At 43.8% G+C, this 13,535-nt stretch overlaps 1 protein-coding gene across 1 annotated transcript in view; it reads right to left on the bottom strand.

Moving 5' to 3' along the window:
* The window catches only part of DDHD2 (DDHD domain containing 2), a 440,822-nt gene extending 429,853 nt beyond the window's left edge, over positions 1 to 10,969 (bottom strand). The window contains exon 1 of the mRNA XM_069213949.1: positions 10,869 to 10,969. The gene's annotated coding sequence lies outside the window, so the exon portion shown is untranslated. The remainder of the gene's footprint in view (positions 1 to 10,868) is intronic.
* Positions 10,970 to 13,535: the final 2,566 nt, after the last annotated feature.

Below are 13,535 nucleotides of genomic sequence, written 5' to 3'. Positions count from 1 at the left end.
AAAACGTTGGTAAATCCAAGACCTCAGCCTTGTAAAACTAAGACTCATTGGCTTTGCCAATACACGTTTACTTTTTATTTTCCGGTTGAGGAAAACAATAGAAGATTCCTAAAACGGTTTATTGTTTTAAACTACAACAACACACACACTTGTGATGCAGATGGACAGAGTGGGCACCTTAAAAAATGGAGAAGGTTGCCCTCTGCACCACAGGGAAGGAGGGACCTGTGTAACACCAGTTTTTGCATGCCTGAGCAGCTCATCCAGTCCAGATATTTTCCTTTGCATTCTGTGATTAGCAGACCTGTTGATCTCATAATAAAATAAGGACTACTACAAGTACCACAAAGCAAAGAAAAAAAAACTTGATAAGCTACTCACATGAAGACCTGGGAAATGTGAGTGTTCTGGATGACACCATGTTCCAATCTTGGGTTTTTAACCAACAACCCAATGGATTCTAGGAGCTTTCTTGGTTATCCTTGATTGAGATACACACAAACTCTTTCTCTCGTTCTCTCCGTTTATCTTACCCTTTCCCTCGTCGTCTTCTCCTCTTCTCGCTCAAAAAAGTGAACTACCTAACTTCAACAAGATGTTTTTGATTTGAAGAGGAATGCGAGCGTCCTAATCTGAACCCTGGAAACCCGTGTTTAGTTTGCTTGTGCTTGTTTTCAGGAGGATTTAATTGTGGTTTCTGTTTCCAGGCCATTGAGCAAGTTTTCACAAGCCTTTGCCTGCTGTTTAAGATGTTCTGTTTTTACTCTGCCATGGATTTGCTGCTGGCATCTTTGTAATTATGAGCAGGACCGGTCTAAAGGAAACTCAAGAAAGTTTGTGGAAAGCCTCTGAAACCAAGGGGCATATTTACTTAAAAACAGGGCTAAGCAGCACAGCAAGCACATTTGCTGCACTGCTTTGCACTGGGGGATATTGTCATGGAGCCGAATCTACTAAGATATTATGCAACCGCTCCCTTCCTTAGCTTTAGCACACACAACCAGCCTTCCTAGCACCACAAGCAAATCATTGCAATATGGTGCACATGGTCTCTTGCTTGTTTTTTTTTTTTTTTGGAAAGGTACCATTCAAGCACAAAATATTATGCTTACAGTAAGCTTAAATATTTTCTCAAAATGGAAGTGGGCTGTAAAGTGCATAATATGTGCAATGTGAGAAACAAAAGCAATTTTTCTTGCTAGTGCATGCCTCAAAGATGATTTATTTTTGGCATAAAGCCCTATCTACCAATTTTAGTAGACAGCATTGCATCAAAACCGTGGGTGGTAGAATGGAAACTTCCATTTACTACTGATGGGCGGCTCACCAGGTGCAAAGTAGAGCAAAGTAACACAAAGCAGTGCAAAGCGCTATTTGTATTATTTTAAGTGATACCTTTAAATGCAGATAATGCAGGAAAAGTTTTGTGCAGGAAACTAAATACTTCATCAACACCTTGCACCAGTTTCCTCCAATTTGTGTGAGTTTATGTTAGTTTGCAAAATGTTGACAAATCGCCCCTATTTCTGGTGGGCCTAGGCACAAATTCTATCATGTTTAGTATTTTGTTTGCAATACAGTGGGCCTACATATAGACACCTGGTCAGAGATCTTTAAATTATATGAATTAAATGTTCCTTTCTTTTACATTATGTCTATTACTTTATAGTTATATCAACAAATACTGATGAGATTATTCCTCAGTATTGCAAAACTGTTATAATGACTGGTGCAGGTATTATTGATGCATTTGTGGAGAGAGAGCACAGGTTAGGCCATGGTTACACACCCAAAGGACGGTCAATGCATCTATACATTTTTTTCATTAAAAGTTTAAGGATTTCTCAGAAATAACAGAACGGATTTACAGATATTCGTGAGTTGTAGTGTAACCTGAATTCAAGCCACAGAAATGTTAATCTATTCAGCCGTTGCTTCCCAAACATGCCCTAATTACGTCTGATTGAGAAACACAACATTTGAGACATCTAATAACTTCCCCCCACCCCCCCATGGCCAGTATGAACCTAACTATTATGATCAAAATGAAGTAGCTAGATATTTAAGGGGGAATGTATACAGGATGGTTAAAGGGGAATAAAGTAACAGGCAACCAGAAAACCACTTTCTATTAGAAAAGGGGTTTAATCACTGATATATACTCTAAATAGTAATAGGGGGTTAATAAGCCGTCCTGCTGCCCTATGCGCAATTGGGAACGGGGCTGAGGGACACTTGTGAGCTGACAGGACTTTCTTTAACTTAACTTGAGCCCCTTCTTGCCCTTCAGCAAAATCATGGTGGGTCTGAGCTAAATATAAGCCCCACCCTCAGGCTTAAGCTTCCAATGCTTCCCCTGTCATTGGCTAAAGTAAGGAATGTAGCTCAAAATCCTTCCTTTCAGCCATTTTAAATAGGTCCCCGCTGTTCTTGAACATCCATAGATTTACACAAAAAATAGTGTAGGGAGGGGGTTTCAATTATGCCTCCCCTCCTCCTTGGCCAAGGGCGGGGTGTGAAAATATGTTTTTAATTCACCTCTATTGTTCATGACTATTAGAGAGATTAACAAAAATAATGTTAAGATAAGAGGTTTTTGACTATAACCCGCACCTTAGACATTGGAAGGCTTCAGCCATCGGTCTTTGCCAAGAACAGGAGGATGGGGATATTGTAGAACATCCTTTTCCATGCCTAGAATCATAAATGTACCTTTGCCCTCTCTTGCCCAAGGTTGATGCGTGGCAGAATTCAAGGTCCACAGAATAGCAGCTAAAAGTTGTACTGCTACAATGTTGGGATTGCCCAACAGAACAACGAGATAGCTGTGAGCAGTCACGACCCCCCCAACCTTCACTGCCCTAACAATAAGTGTAAAATGAGGGCCGGGTCAGACTACAGTTGCCCTGCTGCCCGGGTGGCAAACTAATGGAGCTGAGTACCCTTGCTGAGTCAGCAGAGAAGCACCTGGCTGGCCTCTACGCATTTGTGAACAGAGCACCAGGACAGCTTGTGAACTTTCATGGCCCTCCCTAACCATCACGAAAATGAGGGTGCAGCAGGGCTGGGTCAAGCTACCCTGTTCTTAATTTGCCAGAAGACAGATAGGACAATTTTCAGCCATTTCAGTCTTCCTTCTTCTTCATTGTTGTGATGGTGAAGAAGGGCCATGATATCTCAAAGCTGTCTGGCTGCTCTGTCCTCAAACAGGTGCTGGACAGAGCTAAGAAAATGTGCATGGGCAGTGGAGCAGCTGCCAACAGAGGCTCTTAAATTCAGCCTCCCCTCTCCCTTGGGCAAGGTGGGCAACAATACACCTTGGCCAAAGGGGAATCTCCCTCCTCCCCCAACTACTACCTGCCCGCCCTTGAGAAAGGTAAAGATGAAACCAAAGCCCCTTGCACTTAAAGTGTGTGATGGCTTTGAACAAGGCAGGCATTTTACAGCAATTTTCCCCACTATTAGGCAACGTGCGAGAGATGAGCAGAAGGCTAAAATGTACCCAAGCATTTGGGCACAGTAGGGATTTAGGAACATTGGCTCCCATTCATACTTGGACCAGAGAAGGGGCATGGCACTGAGGCAGTGCTCTGCCTTCTGTCATTTTTTGATCCCCACTGCCACCGACCTTGGGCAAGATGGAGAGCGCAATGATTTCTTCGTATAGCTTTGAGGTAAACCACTGAGGTGTTCATATGTAACTCCACACTTCACGCTCCCTTGGTCAAGACAGGTCTTATTTTAAGAAGGAAGGACTACATTTTCATCCCAATTTCTCCACCATGCTGGAGAGAGTTGATTTTGTTAGACCTTGGCTTATCAAGGCCATGGTGTAAATGTAACCATGGCCATGGTAGGGGGTGTGAGGTTGAAGGTTTGTTTTTTTAGGGTGATCACTTCCCGATCATTGTGCTGGAGACCAAAGTTTTGTTTAGAAGCCTGCATCTGTCGCTATCAAAAGTCAGAGAACCAAATACCAAGGTTACATAGCCTTGATCCCACATCATGCCTCTTTAATCCACCACCAGACATTCACTGCCTCTGTTTCACTCCTGCAAGTTATTTTTTCATCCCAGCTTTCTCCGTCACTGTTTTTGCATCTCTCTCTTCCTCCTTGTTTCCCTCTTTTGTGTTTTTCTCTCTTTTGCTCTGGATCAGAGTTTGTTGAGGAAAGATAAGTGCTGGTTCGCAAAAATGAGTGTCGGTGGGCCAACCTGCAACCACTGGCTTAAATTAAGCACTGGTCTTTATATCTGTGTTTTCATTGTGCGTTTGTACCATTCATTTGTGTGTTTGTACAGGCCTGTGTCCTTGGGTTGGTTTGTTGTCATATGGGTATTGTGTGTGTTTTCGTTTGTCAGATTGTGTATATATATATATATATATATATGTATATATATATATATATATACACACACACATATATACATCTTTGTGTGTACCAGTCTGTCAACATGCATCTGTGGCACTTTCTTGGTGTGTGCCCTGTATTTGTGTGAGCTTGTGCAAGTGAGAAAGCGTACCTGGAGTGTGCTGAATAATTGCACTTGTGTAAACACTGTTCAGCCACCAGGTGAGCTGTATTTACCACACCCCTGTGCATCTCTGTGCTTTCGTGCACTGTGTATAGGTATACCTATTATATATAAAATTCTGCACTATGCAACTGATGCAGGGCTGAATATGGACCACCCAAATAAAGAAGGTTACAAAAGTCCATCCTTGAGAGGTGCAGGCTGTGACTACATGACCAGGAAGCTGTTGAGAAATTAAAGGAAGTCATTTCTTAAAGAGTCTGAGCTCACAAAATCAAGCTGAGACCACTTTTTTCTATCTGATGGGCAGCCAAAAACCCTGAATGGATTTTGAGAGTTTTTAAAGAGAGTGGGAGCAGTACCTAGAGAAGTCGGCCAGCTAGATGTTTACGAAATAATAGGAGTATATTTATGCAAATGTGTCTGGTTCAGACTGTGTGTATGTATGCAGTTAGTTTGTTTATATGTAATTATTTAATTGTCTTGTGATAAGAAACCACTTGATAGCGCTTGTGACAGTATATAGCACAATCTTAAACTGAACATACACATTCCCATTTGATTGGAAGCCATTTCTGTAAGGGATCAAAGATCATCAGTGGGTATCCAGATCTAGTATATTTCTTGAAGGAAGCCAGATTTACTGGTACCACCTCCTCGTACAATCCATTCCTGTGCAGAGTGCCCAACACCAGAATCAACTGCCTTCCATTATATTTTTGAGTGACTTGGGTCTGAGTACTAACATAGTCGGACAGGCCTATAGAATAATCTGGTAGTGCCTAAAGGGCTGGTCTTACACGTCAGTGTGTGGGTTGTTTTTTTAGTAATTTGTGGGTGTTTTTTACAGCAGGCGCAGCCAGTCCTTTAAGGCGGAGGGGCCACCCCCCCCACCCACCTTTTGCCCCTCATGAAGAGTGCCAGTCAGGCTGAACAAAGGTCAGCCTGACAGACACTCTTCATGTTCAGTTCAGGCAGCCAGGAGCAGACATGCGTGATTTGCGCAGACTCCTAGCTGCCTGAGCTGAACTTTGCTGGGCTGAAGAGGTCACAGCTCCTGTGGGCGTGACCTCCTAGGCTCAGCAAAGGTGCCTCGAGGCCCTCCTCCGGGTGATGAGGGAAGCGTCACCCATTGACTTCGACCTGGGCACTTCAGGTTTAAGCCCTGAAGCGAGCGCCCAGGGCGAGTGTCAATCAGTGACACCTTGTCACAGAATGGGATGGGGTCAGAAGTCTCGCTGACCCCATCCCACTCTGTGATGAAGTTGGGACTGCTGCCTTCCCTCATTGGCTGAGGCTCCTTGGACCTCCGAGGCTGAAGGTAAGTGTGTGTGTGTGTGTGTGTGTGATCTTTTTAAATGAATGTTTGGTGCGTGCATGTTTGAATGTTGATGAGTGTTGTTAATGGATGTGCGTGCGTGCGAAAGAATGAGTGTGAGTGTGCTTTCCGCCCGCCCCCCCTCCCTCTTAAAACTGCCGGCCACCACTGTTTTACAGTTTGGTGGGCTGATTTTTATTGTTGATTTCCACCATATTTCCACAAGAACTGCCTGCAGCAAGCACAAACGTGTGTAATATCCAACATCTTGCAAGGCACCTACACAGCTTGTCTTTATAAGTCCTCTTTTTTCAGCTATCTGATTGGCTTATAGGGGCCACTATTATTTTGGTGCCTGGACCTGCTTTCTGTCCCAACCCAACTCTGTAAATGTACTGTACTGGAATCCAGAGTTCTGATGATAGTTTTGTTTGGAAATAGAGGCAAATTATTTTCCTTTCTTTCTTTTCCTGTTTTCCTCCCACCCCAACACCCACCACCCTCAACAAGAGCAAGGCAGATTGGAACACCCTAAGAGAGAGACGGGAAAGACCATTGTCGATGAGGAGCGTTAGGAAATACTCGCTTGTTTGTTATCATCCACTTCGGCCACATTATGTATTCAACTGAAGCAGGAAATTTTTCATTAGCTCTAACCAGCACTGGTGCAGGGGAATTTAGCAGTGACTTTGGACCGACGATAAGTTAAAAAACAACATTTTTGACCAGCTCATAAACTGCATTTTTCTTTTCAATCAGTGCCATGGAAGCGCAGTGGCAATTATAACAAATAAATTGTGGTGGCCTCCCACCTGTTTTATAAACCTCCTGGGTGGGCCAGGGCCTGTGGGAGGGAAGCTCTTAGTAAAGCCCCCCCACACCGAGTCACAGTAGGGTCTCGGAGACTGCAGCCCCAATGGATCCAGTTGGCTCTTGTGCCCTAATGTAACTATAATTCACACCTTCACCATGCACTGCTAATTAACTCACATATAACATCACTCATGACACTGTGACACCACTGCTAACATCAATGCAACATCTGAAATTACATCGGATGGCAAGGGCACAAGTTATAGTTACTTTAGAGCACAAGTTGTACTTACTTGAGATAACTAAACCTGGGGAATTTGGGTGGTGTTGTAAATTTAAAATGGTATGTTTCAACTGACATTTTCATGTAACTGTAACAACCCTTTATCCTTTTTTCTGGTGAATTTCTAAGTTTGTTTTTACAACTCCTAAGTATAACGTCACTATAACCCAGTGGCGTAACAGCCTCCGCAGCCTAAGCGGTGCAGGGTGGGCCCAAAGCTCCAGAGGGCCCCTCAGCACAGCCAGCACTGAGCACGGCCAGAGGGCCCCTGGCCTGAGAGCTCCTGACTAGGCCCGGGAGGGGGTTGCTGGGATTGCCCTCTATGTAGTTTGCAAGGGGGGGCTCAGGTTTGGTAGCACCACTGCTATAACCTTTGTGTCTGTTTCAGTGAAAATATGGAGGTGTGGAGTAAAGAATGCTAACTCTAAAATTACATATAGGCACTATATCTATACTTCTATCATGATATTGTGGCCACTCAATATTCCATCCTCGATATTCCGGACTACAATCCTGTTGAGTTAAAGAGTAGGACATCGTACTACTAATGATGCTTCAAAATGACAAAACAACGATGGAATGCACTTTATTAAAACGTTATCACTATCTGTGTTTGGTCAGATTAAATTTATATTGCCCCCCAACATTGTGTTGTCTCCTCGGCAGCCACTGATTACCCTCCAACCCTATTATTTTCTGTTTGCCTCTTTTTATTGTAGACATCAACTAAAAACTCAAGAGACAGAAGAGAATGCACGAGCACATGAAGGAAAAGAGGCATGGTTTGCAGCAATGTATTTTTCTAATTGTGTTGCTTGACTAAGTTTCTGTCACAAATCTATTTGGCAGTAATTTTAATCAGAGTAAAATCAACCCAGAATCCCCACATTTTCTTCATTTATAGGCATACTGTGGACAGATAGTCTGTCTCCGATCCGAGCTGGGTACATATTTATATGCAGTTGCACTGTCTAAAGCAGTGGTTCCCAGCCTGTGGACCGTGGACCCTTGGGGATCCTCGAAGCCTCCTGAGGGGGTCCACGACTGCTTGCAACATTAAATAATATTAACAGATCAGTTATCAAGCTTTCAGTGATGCCTCAAAAGGTGGGAGCGGGCCGAATTCCAATAATGATTCAGTGGTGGTCCCCGGGCTCCGGTAATGATAAAGTAGGGGTCCCCAGAAGTCAGAAGGCTGGGAACCGCTGATCTAAAGCTTATATGTTGAACTAGGAATGTCCCTGCTTTAGTGCATGGCATTGAGGTAGCACAGAGGGAAGCGGAGACACTACCTACTCAACTTCCGAGTAGTGCTCAGCTCTGAACCTGAGCAGCAATCATAATACGAGCCCAGCTGTTTTTTCAAATTGTGGTAGATCTCCTATATAAACAGACCACCCCTGTTGACTTACATGTTCCTACTCCAAATTAAAAGACCACTTTGCCTGTCCTCTTGTTATTTGATAATCTGTTTATGTCATAATATTTATTGAAAGCCGTTTTCGTACAGCGAGGTCTGTTTGAGCTATTTTACTTTCATTTGGCTTGTTGCTTACACTGAGATGAATCTCTCACATCTTACTTTGCCCTTTCTCTACTGAGAGCGCTCACTTCAGTCGTTCCTCTCATGCAACATCTCTCCGTCCAAGGCCATGTACCTGTGGTGATGAGCCAGGAGTAACTGAAACCATCGACCTGAGGGAAGGGCACGGTTACTTAAGCCTAGGGCAGAGTACAATGGAATTTTTAAAGCTAACGTTACCTAATAAATATTATTTTGAGTATAGCTTTTGCATTTGCATTAGATGTGATGTAATATTTACTAATCGCCTTTCCTGCCCTGTATATCATAAATTCTTTAAAAAAAATATATACATGTATATTTATATTCATGTCTATGCACATGAACACAGACGCACACACAGATTTGTTAGATATAGATATATACATACATACATATAAACTGGAAAAACTAAGATTTTAACAGATGTTATACTTAGGTAACAATTTCAGACATAACGTAATGTTTTAAACCTGTAAAACCACTGAAATTCGCCAGTTATGCTTCAGCAATCTAACTATGACTTGCGTTGCGCTACACATTGCTTGTGACCTCACTTATTACATCGGTCATGACATGTTCATCAATCTTTTATGACATTACTGATGAGATCTCAAATAAAAAAATACAATATTACCTAAAGGAAAATTTCCAACACAAAGAAATCCTTTTGCTGGATCTTTTCAGTATGAATTTTTTTTTTAAATCACCAACTTCAGCATGTTTGTGAGCTTTTGGGGACAGAAGTGTCAACACTGAAAGTGGTGCACACCTGGTTTGTATACTTAAGTACCTAGTTGGCATGGCTGAAAGATAATACTACTGGTTGTATTAAGGGTACTGGCAAATTAAAAAAGAGAATGAGATATAACGGTGTAAAGAACAAATTAAGATAAACATGAAATAACAGATGTAGCAACAAGGTCTGTCAAACTAAAGAACAAAAGTAAAAAGTAATTACACAAGCATAATTCGGTATGTCTGGAGATAACAGGTACTGCAAAGCCCATGTGTCTTGTAGAATTCACACTCAGGTTGCACTGAAATAAATTTTCTTTATATGGCTGCATCTTAGCCATTATCCGACGGAGCCAAATATAGAGTTCAAAAGCAAAGATTTGCAATCAGTTCACAATTCTGTTACTTGGAAGGAAGGGCTAGCCATGACTTGAAGCCCTCAAACATAGCTAAGCAAACCGCTGACCAGCTGTTCCCACTATCTGCAAAAAGAATTAGAAGCCAGAGGTGGCATTCTTATGATCTCACACAAAGTACCAACCCTGAATGCACTTCTTCCATAGTGCAGGGGGTCAAATGAAGGTACAAGGCAAGGGGCATTCATATGTAAACCAGATTTTCTGCATTATCACTGACTACATCAATGATTTCCAACTATTTGTTTTGCATGTTAATTTATAATTTGTGCATATCCTGAAAATCTGGCATTGATCCTACTTGTGGGGCTCTATGGTGGGCACTACAGCTGCATCACTGTGTTCACATTTTTAGAAATATTTTACTATGAGAACGGTCACACCTCTTTGGTTGCACCCTCAGCAGATGGCAGCATGTTCGTTCTATGGTTTTGTGGCTGAACAGGTCCCTGACAAATTCTGACTGTGTCCACCCCTGTGATCAGTCATTAGAACTAAGTCCAGAAATGTAAGTAACCCAGCACCAGAATTCCCCTGAGAGTGGAGAGTGAAAAAATACAGTAGTGGAACCTCAACAGCTCTTCATATTCAACAAGCCCAGCTTTCCCCGGCAGCTCCCTCCACTCTCACACGAATTGACAAAAAGCGCACCCAGGGTCATCCGGCCTATCCAGCACAGGTGTGCGACCATGAGAGCCGCGCCAGAGTTTCATGACAACCACTGACTATGTGAATAAGATGAATTTAGAGTAGTAGTATGTAAATGTATCTTCTGTGGATATGTTGAAAATCTGGGCTGGGTCCTGCTGTTCTGGATGCATGCTGGGCAGCCATACTGAATGTACATTGTGTTTTATCTTCATTCACTGAGCAAAAAGTGAATTGCTTAGCTTCAATGAGGTCATCGGGCTTAGTGGTTAAAAAATAGAATGCTTACATTTCTAAACGCACAGCACCGACAGTGAACTCAAAATGGATTTTAAAAACAGTGGAACTTCTTAACAGTAAAAAATTAAAGAAAGTAGTGGAACTCGGCTCTCCTTAGTTCCTGTTCACTATGGTCTCAGCTACACACAAAAAGCAGTCCATTACATATACTTCATAGACCCTAGCAAGCACACGTCAGAGCAGAGATGAACACGCCCAATGGTGCACTGTACGTCCTACTGTACCGCATGGTTATCAGCGGGCTTCGGTGTCCTACCTGGGTCTTGTCTGCCGGGCGGAAAGGTGCGGAACAGTGCCGGGCTCGCGCTGCGCGGCCAGGGGCGGGACAGGCAACGTTCCCGCGCGCGCCAGCAGATGTTCGCAATCAGCTCGGATTAAACGCCCGCATTCGTGCCAACTGGATCAAAAACCAAACATGAAGAAGGTCCCTAGAGCCCCGGAGTCACAGGCGAGCGGTCTGCCAGCGTGGAGACAAAAACACTGGCGCATACAAACAGGAAAGAGTGTGTGGGAAGCAGTACACACCCCGAAGCAATACCAAATCCTTTGAACCTTCTATATGGGGACAGAAAGTTAACAGGTTAAAACAAAAAGGTAGTGATACGATGCAACCGTTAGAGTAGCCAGTGTGCCCTGGGCCGTAGTGCAAAAAAGTACATGTGCTCCGTGGCTGCTGTTTGAATTATAAAATGCAGCAATATTCAGGGTTTAGTGCCTCCCAGTGCACCTGCTGCACTAATGGAAGCTGTCCTGTATGCTGTAGTGCTTTAAATGGAAACAACTAAGTGCAGGCACTCATTACATTGATCTGGGGGCGTGGCCAATGGGCGGGGTTAGAGGCGGGGTGAGATATGTTGATACGAGGATACTTCTATCGAGTATACATTTTGCACATGCATTGCCCTTACTAGTTGTCTCAAAGGTCCCCATTCCATTGGTAATAACTTGTGTTATTACAGTAGTGGTACAGTGTTTTTGCACAGTTATGTTTTTTTCATGTGCAGATTTACCATCGTAAACAGCTCTGTTGTGTTCATGGTTGTCATCGCCATATGGCGCCCTTTCTGTCACTCCAAACAAACCAAGATTCCCCCAAGTGCACCTTGGCTCTCTTAACAGTAACATACTCTGGAATGAGGACTCGACGAGTTGTGACTACTGCTGATATCTGCTGAGACTTGGACGTCACAAATGTGAATACTGGTAAACAAAAGAAAATTGAGTAATCTTAAATTGGGTATTACTGATACAGACAGTGCTTAGATTTGGCAAACATGAAGCACGAATTGATATCCCACAGTAACTTATATGTCTACTCATCCATTCTCTACAAAAACACACTGCAGATAAGCGGGTACTCACATCAGGCAAAGTGTCACAAGACATGCTTCACAGAATATGAATGTAGAGCAACTCCACAGCCCCATGAAAGTGCAGCCAGTGAGGCATATTGCTTCATCCCTTTCTCTCTTATGTCTTACTTTTTATCATACAAACACACCTCTCTTTCTCGTTTTTTTTCGCTCTCCCTTTTCACCATCTCTATTAGTATTCACACCTCTAGTCTGTCAATCCCTCCCCCACTCACTTCCGCTTCTCTCCCATTGTCTCTTTTTCCCCTCGCTGCCCCACTCACTACCTCTGTCTCTCTATCTCTTTTCCCTTTAAACTCTCCTATGCTCCTTCTACTTCTACCCCCTCACTTTTCAAATTCTCTCACCTCCTTCTCCCTCCTCTCTGGTGGGCAGAAGACCCCACAGTCAGAGAGCTTGCAGTGGCACATACAGGGCACTGCAGGGTCAAGCACATGTGCAGAGTCCAGCAGGGTAGAAGTTAGGAGAAGAGCAATGCTGTCTTCTGGTGGAAAGTTCATTTGATCTCCACCCAGCTCACCTCGGCTCTAAGGAGGCCGCTTAGCCACCTCCATCACCTCATCAATGTCCCAGCGGGCGGGCGGGGCAGGATTTGCAGTGGCAATTGCATCAGTGGAAAGACAGTCAGACCCCGGTGAAAATGGACCTGATTACCTTGGTTCAAACGTGGCCACTCATGCTCAGTCCCTCTCCCCTCCCACTCATTCAATCTGCACACATCAGTGTGCCCCGGGCAGCCAATGTCCCATAACAAGAAGACCCAGCATGGAGGCCTGGCAGGGGGCTGGTGAAGACCATGAGAGCTTCCAACAGGGTGGTGATGGAGCAGAGGCCTAATTGCCCCTGCAGCAGGCCTCCAGCAGACCATTCAGGCCCCATTGGGCGATCGCCACTGATAAATGATACACACCGGAAGCCCTTAGGGCACGGCCCATCGCTCGGTGCCCACCTTATCAATCTGACCCTGAGTAACGGTACTCTCTTTGGGAGCGGAGAAGTTCAGGTACTCAGCTCGGTAAAAATAAGAACTGCTGGTACTCAGTGCCTGTGAATACCGTCCCATTTAAAGCACTGGTATGCTGTACCCCTCTATGACGGGTACGTGTTCAATAAACTTCTGAATAAATTAGCAAAGCAGAGGTTAATGCCGCATTTCGACCACTCTGGTTCGCCTCACAATCCAATGTCTACAAGTAGGTGAATAGGATTTGCTTTGCATACAGCTCTTTCTTATTATTAGTAAATGTGGAGAAAGTTTTGAAGGGATATTTGGGTTTTCCACCAAGCTTGACACAAGTCCTAAAAAAAAGTGGGGTGGACTAATGATAAGCAGTGCGCACTGGCGTCACATGACATCACAGGAAGTGATGTCACCACTCTTAGATTCTTCTTTTTAAGAGGATGAGCTATGTTTTCCTTCCTTGCTTGCTGTAGCCACCTCCTTTGACACTTACCAAGGTTTTATCAAGAAGAAGCCTTCAGTTGAATTTAACGCTCAACAATTTGAGAAGGTGCAACAACGAGGCTAGGACTGAGTGGCGCAAGTCTAT

Source organism: Pleurodeles waltl, chromosome 11 (assembly GCF_031143425.1).
Source record: "Pleurodeles waltl isolate 20211129_DDA chromosome 11, aPleWal1.hap1.20221129, whole genome shotgun sequence".
Taxonomy (NCBI): Eukaryota; Metazoa; Chordata; class Amphibia; order Caudata; family Salamandridae; genus Pleurodeles; species Pleurodeles waltl.
This window is presented reverse-complemented; position numbering and strand designations above follow the sequence as displayed.